Genomic DNA, 14,634 nt, shown 5'->3' on the forward strand with positions numbered 1-14,634 from the left:
TCTAGGTCTTGCTGTAACACGAAACCGAGTTTTGAAATCTGTTCAAGAAATAGAGTATTTGGCGGAGAAAGAACCAAACAGTACATATATTTTGAAGACAAACATGTTGGATACATACTATCCAAATAGAAGTAGATATCTTGAGAATATTTGTCTCTATGAAGTTCTGCAAACCTATACTTTTAAGAGGAACGTCACAGAAGATATCAATAAAAGTGTATATACTGTAATTGGATGTGAAGGCTGTCTGGTGAAACAAAGAAAAGGTATGAGAATAAACAAATTGGACTGGGATGGCGGCACACCCTCTATGTGAATTCAACTGGGTCAACTTAAACACGAGCGTGTGTGAATCTTCAGGTGCCCAGGAAAGAGTCCCTCCTGGCCAGTATGTGGCGATACATCGACGACATTTTTTTAATATGGATTGGTCAACCAGAAGAGATTTCTGAGTTTCTAACATACATCAACAGTCTTGATGATCATATACGATTCACCCATACTATCAGTACCACCAGTCTACCCTTCTTGGATGTCCGAGTCAATCTACGGGACAACAAATTAGTCACTGACCTGTTTGTGAAAGATACCGACAGAAATAATGCCCTACTTTTTACCAGTTGTCATCCTCCATCCTTGAAAAGGCATCTACCTTACCCGCAACTGCTAAGGGCCAAAAGAATTTGTTCGGAACCTGAGGCATACGAGTTGTCTGAACAAAAGATCCTACAGAAATACAGAGATCGGAGATATCCTGAATCCACTTTGTTGGCTGCCAGATCACGCATTTCCAATAAGAACCGCCAAGATCTAATGACATCTCATTATGAACCAAGCAGCAACCAGAGACCAGTTTTTGTGTCTAAATATTCCACTAAAAGCACTGTCATTAAAAATATCATTCTAAAGAATTGGGACATGATCCGATATGAACCGGATTTCCAAGGCATTTTCAATCACAGACCACTGTTCGCATACCAGAGAGCGAAAAACATCAAGAACATTCTAGAGACAAGATCAACTGACTCCTCTACCCGTTACACTGGTACAAAACCTTTTCTAAACTGCAGTCACTGCAACAACATCATCACCGGAAACTCCATTAACCATCCATCATCTGGTAAAACCATTAAACTTTTGACCAATGCAACTTGCGACTCCAAAAATGTTGTTTATCTACTCAAATGTCCACGCTGGTTACCCTATGTGGGTAAGACTGAAAGGAAAATAAAAGTTTGTTTGACTGAACACAAGAGCACCATAAGGAACAAGACCATCAAAGCACCCCCTTGCGGCTCATTTCACCACACACCACCACAACATCAGCCAACTATGGTTCCTAGTTTTGGAGATTGTTCCGCTGAGACCAGGCATGGACAACAGGAAAAAACTCCTTCAAAGAGAAACTTTTTGGATAAAGAGCCTCTATGCATGTCAGCCTAAAGGCCTTAATGACCGGATTGAATATAGTTGTTTTCTCTGATTTCTCTGATTGTTCTACACCCTTGTTCTACTGTATTCCTTGTTCTACACCCTTGAGTCATGGACAGCGCTGGGATGCCCGAGGGTAACCGCGCGCTATACAAGATTCCAAATAATAATAATAATAATAATTTATCTACAGTTGAACTTATGTACTTCCTTTACTTACCTGTTTTCTCCTACCTTTTATCACGTTTCCTACAGTTCTCTAATTTAATTCTCTATTTTGCTTGACACTCACAAGTTTAATTTCCAACTTTCTATGTTCCATTCATTTTCCCCTTTACTCTGGTCTTATGTACTGTGACTTGCACATTCACCCTCCCTTTTTGTATACTTTTTCTACTATGTTCTGTTGATACTTTCCTGCCTTGCTTCTACTATTTTCCTTGAAGACCCCTTCTGTTCCTGTTCCAACATGGTTACCCTGTGTACTTTTGGTATTTTAGCCTGTTGTTCGTACCTGAGCCCGTTTACCATTTATGTTCTACCTTCATTCAGTCTCATTACATTATATCATTTCCCTGACCCCCGTTTATTTTTCACCTTTGCTTAATTCTCGTTGTTTTCTATTGAGTTTTATGTGTTTTACCCTCGTAGTCCATTGTCACTTTCCCCACTCGCTGGCACACACTCTCCACAGTCCGCTTTTTATGTTCATGCTCCACGTTTCCCTGCATTTACTTCCTGGATTCCCTTCCGGCACTTTTCACCGGTCTGACTGACACGCTACGTGTTACCTGGTGCATGGATCCGGTAAGCTCCGAATACTTTGTACGTTTTACATGGGTGATTCTGAACTCTCACTTTGTCATTGTAACCCGAACGTAATTAACGTTTGTAGCGTTTCTTGACCGGTGCGCACCTCGTTTTGTTCGACATTACACTCCCTGGGACTGTGATTTTCCTGTTTCTGGTAGACCTGTTTTTTCTTTTCTTCGGTTATCGTTTCAAGGTATCAAAGGTCTAACACCCGTTCTCTTTGCATGTCTATCCTCACTCCACCATTCAGTGTTCACTTCGATATACCCACTCACTCCATGTTTGATTTCACCTTATTTACGTTAATACCTTTTGGAGGCAGCTCCTCTTCCTGATACGCTGTACTTTTCATTTCTAGATTGCGACATGACCCCTGACGAAGGGCCTCAGTCCCAAAATGCATAGGGACACCAATAATGCAATTGGATTTCCTTGAATTTGAATTGTGTACAAAGAAAAAATTACTTCAACCCAGTCACTATGATGTAATACGTGACTCCCAAAATAAATCTTACCTATGAACATTGATGAACAGCGATATTCTATTTTTGACTTTGCTATTACCCACTGAACTTTTTTTGAAGAAGTTATCTTCTCTTACTGGAGTGCCACAGGATACAGTGCAGGAGGTTCCAGCACTCCCCTATTTACACTGTGAAACAAAGAAAAGGCCATTTGATTAATCATCGAAAATTGAGTTGTGAATCTCCAGACAAAAGGGAAATGTATTACTTAGCTCTTTTGCAACTCTTTAAGCCTTGGCGAACAGAAGAGGAACTACTTGGAGATTTTCTTACTTATGAAGATTCGTTCAATGCAACCAAGGATACCATAGAATGTCCTGTTTTTTCAAATTATCTGCAAATGTTGAACAAGGAAATACAGCAAGAAGCTACAATTGCAGCAGAGATTGCTAGAGTCAGTTCTCAAGACAGTCAGAGTTCTGCTTCATTGAGTCAGGATCCACTAGGAGGACCAATTATACACAATGAAGCTGCCACTGCCATGGATGAAGTTGAAAGAGCCATGGAACAAGCTCAGGAGGATGTAGTTAACTTAGAAGATTTGGAAAAAGAACTAAACGTTGAGCAGAGACAAATATATGACAAAGTCACAAAACAGATTGAGCATGGTTTATGTCATGAGAAAAAAGAGTGCTCATGTACATCATTTATACCTGTCCGACTGTACGTGAGTGGAGAAGCAGGAACTGGAAAAAGTTTTCTGATTAAAGCAATTGCAACTTATCTGCAGAAAAGAACGGAGTCATCGCTGTCTTGTGTTGTTACCGCTCCAACTGGGTTGGCAGCACCGAACATTAAAGGGATTACTTTACATCGCTTATTGATGCTACCAGTAGAGCATGATAATAAATTACAATACCACAAGCTATCTGGAGAAGCTTGTTGTGAAGTTTCCCGAGTCTTGAAGAAAATGAAACTTCTTATCATTGATGAGGTAAGCATCGTATCAAATGTAATGCTTGCTTTTGTGCATTTAAGAATGCAAGAAATTCTTAAAACAGAGTATGATGTGTTATTTGGAGGCAAACCCATCATTGTTTTTGGAGATCTACTGCAGCTAACTCCAGTGAAAGGACAACCAGTGTTTAAAATGCTTACACATGAAGATACAAGGAAGTGCCTAGGAAGCATTGGAAATGTTAACATATGGTTAAATTTCAAATATGCAGAACTGCTACAAAATATGCGACAGGCAAAGGATGAAGATTATAAAAATATTCTACAAGATGTAAGAATTGGAAAAGTAAGTGATCATGGGAAAGCAGCTTTACATGCACGATTAATTTCAAATTTGTTTCCAAATGAAAACATTCTCCCAGAGAATATTTTTAAGAAAATTCCTGAAAACAAATCTGTCATATGCTTGATGCCAACTCTGCAAGAATGTTCAATCTTCAACAACAAAATGTTAAAGTTAGAAAATCAAGAGAATTGTGAAACTGGAAGCTATTGATAAAATAGAACATGAAGGAGCAACTATTATTTTGTCAGAAAAGTTGAAATCAAAATTGGATTGTTAAAACCTGCTGAACTGCCCGAGCTCGCGTTGAACACTCAGTCGCAAGCGCTGCGAGGCCTCCGGGTAGTCTAGCGCTATACAAATGCAATTTTCATTCATTCATTCATTCATTCATTCTTTAGAGAAGACAATATCTAAAACTGCTGGTTTGGAAAAGACTCTGTATGCATCTTTAAATTGTCGTATAATTTTACGACGTAATTTACATGTGGAAAAAGGTTTAGTAAATGGAGCAATGGGTCATGTTGTTGATTTTGTGAATTACCGAAATAGAGATGGAATTGAATTTATAAAAATTAAATTTGATGGTATTGAAGAAGTACAACAAATCAGTCGTTGTTCTGCCCGATTTTTGCTTGTGAAAGATTTATATGTCCGCAGAAAACAGTTTCCTGTTTCTTTGGCATATGCAGTGACTATTCATAAATCTCAAGGTTTAAGTGTAGATAGTGCTTTGGTGAATATTGGAAGTTCTGTGTTCAAGGAGGGTATGGCATATGTTGCTTTATCTCGAGTCAGAACTTTATCTGGATTGTACTTGATTGATTTTGATGAGACAAAGATTAAGGCAGATCTAAATTGTGTAAAAGAATATAATAGGTTAAGAAGAGAGTATGCTCCAAATTTACCTCAATATCCTCTATTTGAAAAGCGTGTGGTAGGCCGAAATAGAAGAAATGAGAAAAATTGTAGTGAAGTTGTAGCAAAAAGAAAAAAAGTAGATGAACCAGTAATTGTAAGCAGAAAGGAAAAGGATTCAGTTAAAGATGTTGTTGGATTTCAGTTTGAAAACAGTTCTGGTGTCAACTGCTATGCTAATGTAGTGGTTAATGTATTTTTTTTCCTCCAAACTGTACAAGAACAGATTGCAGAAAATCGTGATCAAAGATTTTGTTGTTTGTTGAATTCTGTGTTTGAGAAATGTAGCAGTGATAGAACAAAAATACAAAGTGTTTCTGAAATTCGAAATGTTTTAGACATATGTTCTGGTCTAAATCAATTTTCACAGAATATTCAGCAAGATTGTCAGGAATTTCTAATGTATATGCTTGTTGTATTGCAAGATGAAGGTGTAGATGTAGAAAATCTTTTTGGCCTTTCTTATAAATGGCAGCATGACTGCGACAATTGTTCCTTTTCATGTAGTACTACAATAGACACTGAAAGATTTATATATTTGACTTTACCAGACTGCAAATCAGTGTCTTTTAATAATCTAGTTAGAGAAGCAAATCAAAACATGGTCTGTACTTAATGTAAATCTGCAATGCTATCAACATTATTTATAAAAAGATATGGACAGTATGTAATTTTAATGTTCCAACGATGTAGACCTGATGGAACTAAATTGACAACTTTAATTAAAGATTTCGTGGCTTCTCAATTATCAATTTCAGGAAGAACTTTTGCAACTGCAGCAATTATTTACCATGATGGTCCTTCAACAACATCAGGACATTACACAGCTTATTTAAAATGTCAAAAAGGCTGGAGTAATTGTAATGATACTCAATTGACTTTCAAACAACGTTTGCCTTCTGACTTACAAAATTCTTACCTAGTGTTCTTACAACCAAAATTTTAGGGAAGTAATTGGCCTATGAAGATTGCAGCAGTTAATAAAACTTAGTTTGCTGTTCAAAATTACTTTGCGAGTGAGAGTGATCAAGATAATAAAAAACTTGTAGTTGTCATAGAGGTAGTATAAGTGTATCACGTAGTGTGTGATGTGAGTATTATAGGAAATATTAATCATAAGTAAGCCAGAGGTGGAAATATAACTATTGTTTCATAATGTAAAAGATGTTGGAGCTTTTCTTTCAGAAACTCGGGTAAATGAGAGATTAAGAATACTATTGAGTAATTTCCAAAGAAAAGGATTTTCCATATACTATTTGGCCTCATGGAAAAGTACGTGGATCAAAAGTGAGTTAAGATATGTTTTTTCTACATTTTACATTATTTATTAAAACGTTGTATGGGTTTTTTAAACACAATCATTTTGATTGTGGTTTTTTTGCCCGCTGTCATATGATGAGTAGTATTGAAGTCACTGTTTTAAGTGAAATTCAATATATTCTGAGAACAGCAAAAATAAACCATAGAACATGTTGTACAAATTATTTCGTATTTTGTATTATCAAATATATATTATTCTCCCCTTGTCTTATGCTCACTCACCTTTTTCCACCCTCTATCACTCCTCTTAACTCACCCTCACAGGTCTTCTCTCACTCTCCCTCGGCTCCCTTCCCTTATTCCACTTCCTTCACTTATCCTCATTCCCAATTCCTTCACTGCCCTTTCCCTTTCTCCCATCCACCACTTTCCAGCTGTCAGTCACTCTACTTCACTCCCCTTCCCCTTCTTTCATTTCTTTGCTCCCTCAATAATTCCCCTTCTCTTACTCACCTTACTCCACTTCACTCACTCCTTCTCTCACTCCCTCTGTCCTCTCACATCCTCACTCCCCTTCCCTCACTCCCTCTCTCTTAGCCTCACTCTCTCGGTCCTCTGACTCTCTCACTCCTCTTCCATCACGCTCACTCCCTATAACTCACCCACACTCACTCACTTACCTTTCTTTGCTCTTTCACTCAGTCCCTTTCTGTCACTCTTTCCTTCACTACCTCTATGTCCTCACTCCTTCACTTCCCTTGTCTCATGCTCACTTGCTTTTATCCTCCCTCTATCTTCCCTCTTTCCTCAACCTCACTGCCCTTCACTCACCCTCCCTCACCCTTGTTCCCTTACTCCGGTTCCCTCAGTTATCCTCATTCATCATCCTTAACTCCCCTTCCTCTTTCTCTCCTCACGCACTCACCTTTTCCCACTCCCTTTGCTTCACTTCTCCTCCCCTTCTTTAATTCCTTTGCTCCCTCAGTCATTCTCCTTCCCTTACTCACCTTACTCCCCTTTACTCACTCTTTCTCTCACTCCCTCTGTTCTCTCATATTCTCACTTGTCTTCCCTCACTCCCTCTCTGTTACCCTCACTCCCATTGTCCCCTCACTGTCTTACAACCCTACATTCACCCTCAATCACCTTCCATCCCTCATTGTCATGAATCCACCGTCACTCACTCCTGCTTCCCTGTCACTCACTCCCCTTTCTTTACTCCCCTTTCTTCCTTTAGTTGTCCTAATGCACATTCCTTTAGTATCTTACTCACCTTCACTTCATTTCTCTCTCCTGCTCTTCTTCTCTGTCACTGAATGTATCCATGTCATTATCCTTTTAGTAATTTGCTCTCCCTCTATTTCTTTTTCACTCCCTCTGACCTTCACCATTCCTTTGTTTTCCTTTCTGAGTCCTTCACTGCTACTTTATCTCTTACTACCCTTTTATGACTTTTAATCTCCTGCTTTGTCTCTTATATTGTAAAATATATATTATAAATATTATAACTTACTTTTTTTTCTCTTTCACAGATATTAAATTTACTGAAAATATGTAATTAAGTTTACATTACTTATAAGGTAAGTTTGACGTATAAAATTTACTTTCTCAACACTCTTTTCCTTAACCTCACTACTCTTCTCTCACCCACCCACACCCCTGTTCCCTTGCTGCGCTTCCCTCACTTATTCTCCACCCCCACGTTTACTCCTCTTTTCCTCACTCCCCTCCCACACTCACCTTCTTTCAGACCTTCTCCTTTACTTTCCTTCCTCTCTCTTCCCTTCCTTCACTCCTTTACTCTTTTCCCTTCCCTTACTCTCCTTACTCCACTTCACTAACTCCTTCTCTTACTCCCTCTGTCCTCTTACTTCTACACTCCCCTTCCCTCATTCTCTCCCTGTTAGCCTCATTCTCTCTGTCCTCTTAGTCTCTCACTCCTCTTCTGTCACGCTAACTCGCTATAACTCAGCCACACTCCCACACTCACTTTCTTTCAGATCTCCTGTTTTACTTCCCTTCCTCTCTCTTCCCTTCCTTCGCTCCTTCACTCTTTTCCCTTCCCTTACTCTCCTTACTCCACTTCACTAACTCCTTCTCTTACTCCCTCTGTCCTCTTACTTCTACACTCCCCTTCCCTCATTCTCTCTCTGTTAGCCTCATTCTCTCCGTCCTCTTAGTCTCTCACTCCTCTTCTGTCACGCTCACTCCCTATAACTCAGCCACAATCCCACACTCACTTTCTTTCAGCTCTCCTGTTTTACTTCCCTTCTTCTCTCTTCCCTTCCTTCGCTCCTTCACTCTTTTCCCTTCTGTTACTCTCCTTACTCCACTTCAGTAACTCCTTCTCTCACTCCCTCTGTCCTCCTACTTCCTCACTCCCCTTCCCTCACTCTCTCTCTCTTACCCCCATTCTCTCCATCCTCTTAGTCTCTCACTTCTCTTCTGTTATGCTCACTCCCTATAACTCAGCCACACTCCCTCACTTATCTTTCTTTGCTCCCTCACTCAGTCACTTTCTGTCACTCTTTCCTTCAGTACCTCTATCCCCTCACTTCCTCACTCCCTTTGTCTTACCCTCACTCACTTTTATCTACCCTCTTTCATCCCTCTTTACTCATGCTCTCTGCCGTTCTTTCACTCCCGTTCTCTTAGTCTGGTTCCCTCACTACCCCTCATTCCATATCTTTCTCTCCTTTTCCCTTTACTTTCATCCCCCACTCGCCTTCTCTCAGTACCTATGCTTCAGTCCTCTTCCCCTCTATTCCCTTCCTTCGCTCACTCACTCATTCCCCTTACCTTACTCACCGTACTCCACTTCACTCACTCTCTCTCACTACCTCTGTCCTTTCATATCCTCATTCTCCTTCCTTCCCTCACTCCCTCTCTCTTAGCTTCACTACCTCCGTCCTCTCACTCTCTCACTCCTCTTCTGTCACACTTACTCCCTATAACTCACCTACAGTCCTTCACTTATCTTTCTTTGCTCCCTCACTCAGTCCTCTTCTCTCACTCTTTCCTTCACTTCCTCTGTCTCCTCACTCCCCTTGTCTCACGCTCACTTGCCTTTATCCACTCTCTATCACCACTCTTTCCTCAACCTCACTGCTCTTCTCTTACCCTTCCTCACCCCGTTCCCTTACTCCGCTTTCCTCACTTATCCTCATTCCCCATGTTCACCCCCCTTCCCTCACTCACCTCCCACACTCACCTTCTTTCAGTTCCCCTACTTCACTTCCCTTCCCCTCTCATCCCTTTCTTTGCTCCCTCACTCATTTTCCTTTCCTCTCTCACTGTACTCCACTTCACTCACTTCTTTATAATTTGTAAAGAATATAGCTCTTTTTGGAGAATTGGAGGTAGTTCTAAAAAGAACTTTTATATTCTTCTTTTTTAGTTTTTTTTTTTTTACTTTTTCCGAACGTTTTTAATTTTTTTTGGTATTTTTTAAGAACAAAAAAAAAAAACTAGGGAATGCCAAACTGCTCAACAGGAGATAAAACAAAGGGGAAAAATTAGGGCTGAGGGGCGCAGCGGTGTTCTTCCCTTTTTCGAACAAATAATAGAATGCTCTGCTCCCCATAACAAACAGTTCGTCACACTGCTTACACCTAATTGTAATGTCAGAAAAAACAGGCTGAACATTTGGTATCAACCCGACTGATCTTCCTCTCCCCGATGATGTTGGTCCTCCGGTGGAAGTCGAGGCGCCATCTCTCGGTGCATTCCGTGCCAGGTCCCTGACACTCTCCCGGGCATAGTTCTGGGGGTGCCTTCTTTGCACATGTCTGATCATGGTGGAGTTCCCAAAACTGTATTTTTTTGTGCGGTCACCACGAGAAAGAATAGTGTGGCATATCTTACATTCCACCTTAGGAGCATTTACCTTCTTCTCTCCTTCTGGAATGCTAAAAAACTTCCAGATGAAGTGCTCCTTCATTTTTGGTTGAGGAGGGTCCTCATGGAGAAACTCATCAGAGTCACTGCTGCTTGGTGCTCTTGCAGCCATTCTCTTCAAACAATTGAAGAGGAGAAAAAGGGAACAGGTCTTGCTCTTTTCAAAGTGAAAGAGGTAGTGAAGGAAATGGGTGGGGTTTTCATTAGTTGTAAAAAAAACTGTTAACTACCAATGTAAAGTGTTATTTTAAGGTCACATGACTTGACGCGCTGACGCTACGCGCACCGGAGCGCTTCCAGATGCGCTTACGCGACACGTACGTAGGCGGTTGCGGGGGCGCTTACGCGGCGCGCCTGAATGACGTTTTGCTAGATTTTCGGAAATGCGTTTAAAGTTAAAATACGGTTATTTAAAATCAAAAATACTACTTTTATAAGTATGCCACTGAATGTCTTGCATTATTATTTACTTTAAATACATACTTATATTTTTTCGCACGCCGATATAGCGCTCTCGCTACGTGTACGGGTGCGTTTACGGGTGCGCGTACCCTGAGCGCTCCGAAGTAAAATGTTAAAAAAAAAACAAGAAAAATACATTGATACATTTATTTTAGAAAAAAAAATGTTTATAAAAAATATTATAATTAATAGTTATAAAAAACAGCTATTAAAAAAACTTGATAATTCACTTTAAAAATCGTAGGTTACAAACTCGTTATAGTAAGGAATTAGCTTTTAAAAAACCTTTGAAATTCACGGAAAAAAACATAGGTTTAACACTCGTTATAGTTAGAAATTAGCATTTAAAAAACCTTTGAAATTCACTGAAAAAACCATAGGTTTCACACCAGTTATAGTTAGCGGAACATTTTACTCATACAAAACCATTGAAATTCCCACGTTATAGTTAGTTGGACTCACTATAACTCGCGCGCCCGCAATCCACTGCTGATGATGTCACATATTACATCATTCATGACATGGTCAGTGACATCACTGATGACATCACTGATGACATCTCAAATGACATCACTGATGACATCGATGACATCTCAAATGACATCACTGATGACATCACTGATGACATCATTCATGTGATTATACGATGCACCTCCTCACACTCTAATCTAACCTTTGATACATCCAGTGTTAAATACATACTACCATTCCAGAAACCATTGACACACCAATACCAGTTACTACATACGCACTCACTGATTCCTAAGTCTACACACACATCCACTCATTCACCCATACAATCACTCATACATACAGTCACTCATCAATACAACACTATTATATGCACTCATACACCTATACAGACACTCACACACTGCCACTCATTCATGGAGTTACTCACACACCTAGTCAGTCATGCAAAGAATCAATCACACTCCCATTTCCTCATCTATACAGCTATACACACAAAACCTTACTTATTCAAACATATACTAACACATACTTACTCTCTTTTACAATCACTGATACAAGTACACCTTGATCCATACAGTCACTTACACAATCACAGGCTCTCATGTATAGTCATTTATATATGCCAACTCTCACATGCACTGTGTTTTACATATGTACTTACTTGGACATGTAGCACTGAGATATCCATTCACTCACCAACACACCCATGCACACAGTCAACCACCCATACAGCTCTTTCCACATGCACTCTTGAACCCATATACCAAGTGAATCAACTGCTCACACATCTATTCACAGAGTCACACACCTGCCAGCCACCCACACACACACTCATCCTCACATACAAATACTTGGGCAACCAATAAATAACCCATATAGCCACTCATATAGCTAGTGATCAACACATGCAGCAGCTTACACAACAACAGACATACTGATGCACACATTCAGACAGTTTAGTCACTAACCAATGCATTCAGTAAGACACATTTAATCACTCACTCATACAGTCAGTCACGCACCTACTAAATCCTTCATCCAGACACTCATACATCCACTCATTCTTCAATATGTAAAACATATTTTAACTTTACAGAAACACACATTGACCTGCCTACAGATAGGCGGCACAGCTGAGAAATCCTTACGGGTCAGTATGCAAACAAAAGCAGCATTGGCAGTGGGTGTACGGACAGCCGCCGGAGATGGTGAACTTGTCCCCGAGATAAGCGGCTTTTGGCCATTATGGCTTTGTAAGTGATGGATCTGGTTTTGGAGGTAGTGTGGGCTGGAAGGGGAGCAAATGGAGTTCTATTACAATGGGGGAGATGTGATCATATATCTTCCACTGAGTTCAGCTGCTGAGCAGAAATACCCTGGGCATGTCGGTGCGGTTTTCCCTTCTATTTAAAGAAGTCAGTGGCCGGCTCACTTCCTGCTTTTACCTCCTTTGCCCATGTGTTGTGGGCAAGCTGGAACAGCGCCTGCAGCTCGTCTCGGGACATCACTCTGCAGTTATTAGAAGAGTCATCCTGCGCCGCCGCCCCAGCGCCCACAGACACGCATGGCGATAGGGAATAGCAGAGGCCAATCAACAGACACCCACCAAGACAGAAGAAGGAAAGGCAGCGCGCTTCCTGTTCCTCTCTGGGGCTGCATTGCTATTTGCGCAACATTCTTTTCCATGTGAAGAGATTCTTACTTTTTGTGTACATTTCTGCCAACTCTCAACGGGCCCCGCTGTGCATGGCGTGATCGCTCCGGCCCTCGCAGGGTGTTGCTTCCGGCTTCCGGGGTCCTGGCCGCTCCTCCCCGCGCTCCTGGCCTCCGACCCGTGATGTCAGCACGCACGTCGTTAGCTGGCGCTACTTAGAAGGGAGTACTTTTCCAAAAAAGTTACTTTGCCCGTATAACATATATTTTTTTGACATATATAGCCTATGTCCATCTGCTTACCCTGACAATTCCACTGATGTATTGGGTGTTTGGATTGGCGCTGTAGTTCCCGAGTTTACCCGCCTCAAAGGTTCCCAGTTCTCACTTTATAATAGTAGTATATATATATATATATATATATGAAAAAAACACTTCCCAAAAAAAGAAAGAGCGGAGGCCAGAGGGGGTTCTTTGGAGGCCCTTTAATACAAAGATGCACAGGTTGATGGCGGCAAATGCATTTCGGCGAGTCTCTTGCCTTCTTCAGTGCCCTGCACCAACTGAGAGTCTTACAGTAATTCCCACAATCCTGCTTCGCTAAATGATGCGGGCGGTACCGGACTCCTCCCCTAGTTGAGTGAACTCACCTGTTGGTGGTCATGTGAGCATGAATGAACTCCAACTCCCAGCATGCAACATGATCATGCTGCTGGGCCGGTGGTGTGGGGGGTGGATGAATGGTAATCACAGGTCCAATGCCTTTTGCAGAAAGGGATGATTCGACTCCTTTGATGCACCAGAGTCCCAAAGTGCCTCGTCAGGTCCCCTCGAACCGCTGCAGCCAAGCAAACAGGAAAATCCATGTGCGGGGACAGCCGTATAGCCACACAACGTCCTGACGGGGGTAAGATACCTCCCACCGCATTTCTCTCCCTCTATTGCTTCTGCGGACACCGGACAATGACTCACTGCAGGCAGTGCGTTGCCAGTCTTGTCCAGATCACTTTCGCAGCAGGGCCATCCGTACCACGCTCCTGGCTTTGCATGGAATATATGAAAAAACCACTTCCCAAAAAAAGAAAGAGCGGGGGCCAGAGGGGGTTCGTTGGAGGCCCTTTAATACAAAGATGCACAGGTTGATGGCGGCAAATGCATTTCGGCGAGTCTATATATATATCCTTAGAAGTGCTTTTTGTGAATAATACAGTGCTTGCTCTTTTGTTGGTGGGTGTTTGTATTAACCTGTCCCTCCCCAAAACCCTACTTACTCTTCCCTAGCTCCAGCCCTAATTTTGTACTAGTTATTCCCCAATTTAGCAACACTTCCCAGGTCTCTTCCACATTTACTACGAAGTAGTAACCTTACATGCCCAGAGATACCCCCCAGAAAATATAGAATTCAAGCTGGCGCTCTCCACCCTTAGGCTTGGAAACTGAATGTTGCATTATTGCTTTACAAAATATAGTTTGGAAAATGGGACACTACTTTTCAGCTGATCTTTACTGTACGAATATTCAGCAATTCAATGCCACTGGGTATGGCTTATTTATAAAATAAACTAGAACCACTCACCTTCTATCCCTAAAGTAAGTCAGTAGTTTGAGTCATGTTACACCATGAAAAAGTTAGATTTGGATACTATTTGGGGGCATCCCCTCAGGCTATGCAGTCAAGCACAATTTCTGCAGCAGCCAGACAGTGCTTAGTGCTGGCACCTGGGCAGGAACACAACACAAAATGTGGATAGAACTTCAGGGTCCCTCGTCACATTTAGAGTGTGCATCACACTGGTACCTTTGATGTACAGCTCACATCACAACCAATGTAATATATCAAGGCAAAATTAATTACTCCTGAGTATTTTGCACATCCCTGTAGCACCCACACCTCATATGCCGACATCTGACCACTCAGCAGTCACAGATTCAGGTCTGAAGGGAAATTTCTCTTGCTCCTCG

The 14,634-nt window shown here is 41.3% G+C and overlaps 1 protein-coding gene across 4 annotated transcripts in view; it reads right to left on the reverse strand.

Moving 5' to 3' along the window:
* The window catches only part of LOC144785622 (acyl-CoA dehydrogenase family member 11-like), a 684,407-nt gene that overhangs the window by 474,454 nt on the left and 195,319 nt on the right, over nt 1-14,634 (reverse strand). The gene's annotated exons all lie outside the window — the stretch shown is intronic.

Source organism: Lissotriton helveticus, chromosome 10 (assembly GCF_964261635.1).
Source record: "Lissotriton helveticus chromosome 10, aLisHel1.1, whole genome shotgun sequence".
NCBI lineage: Eukaryota > Metazoa > Chordata > Amphibia > Caudata > Salamandridae > Lissotriton > Lissotriton helveticus.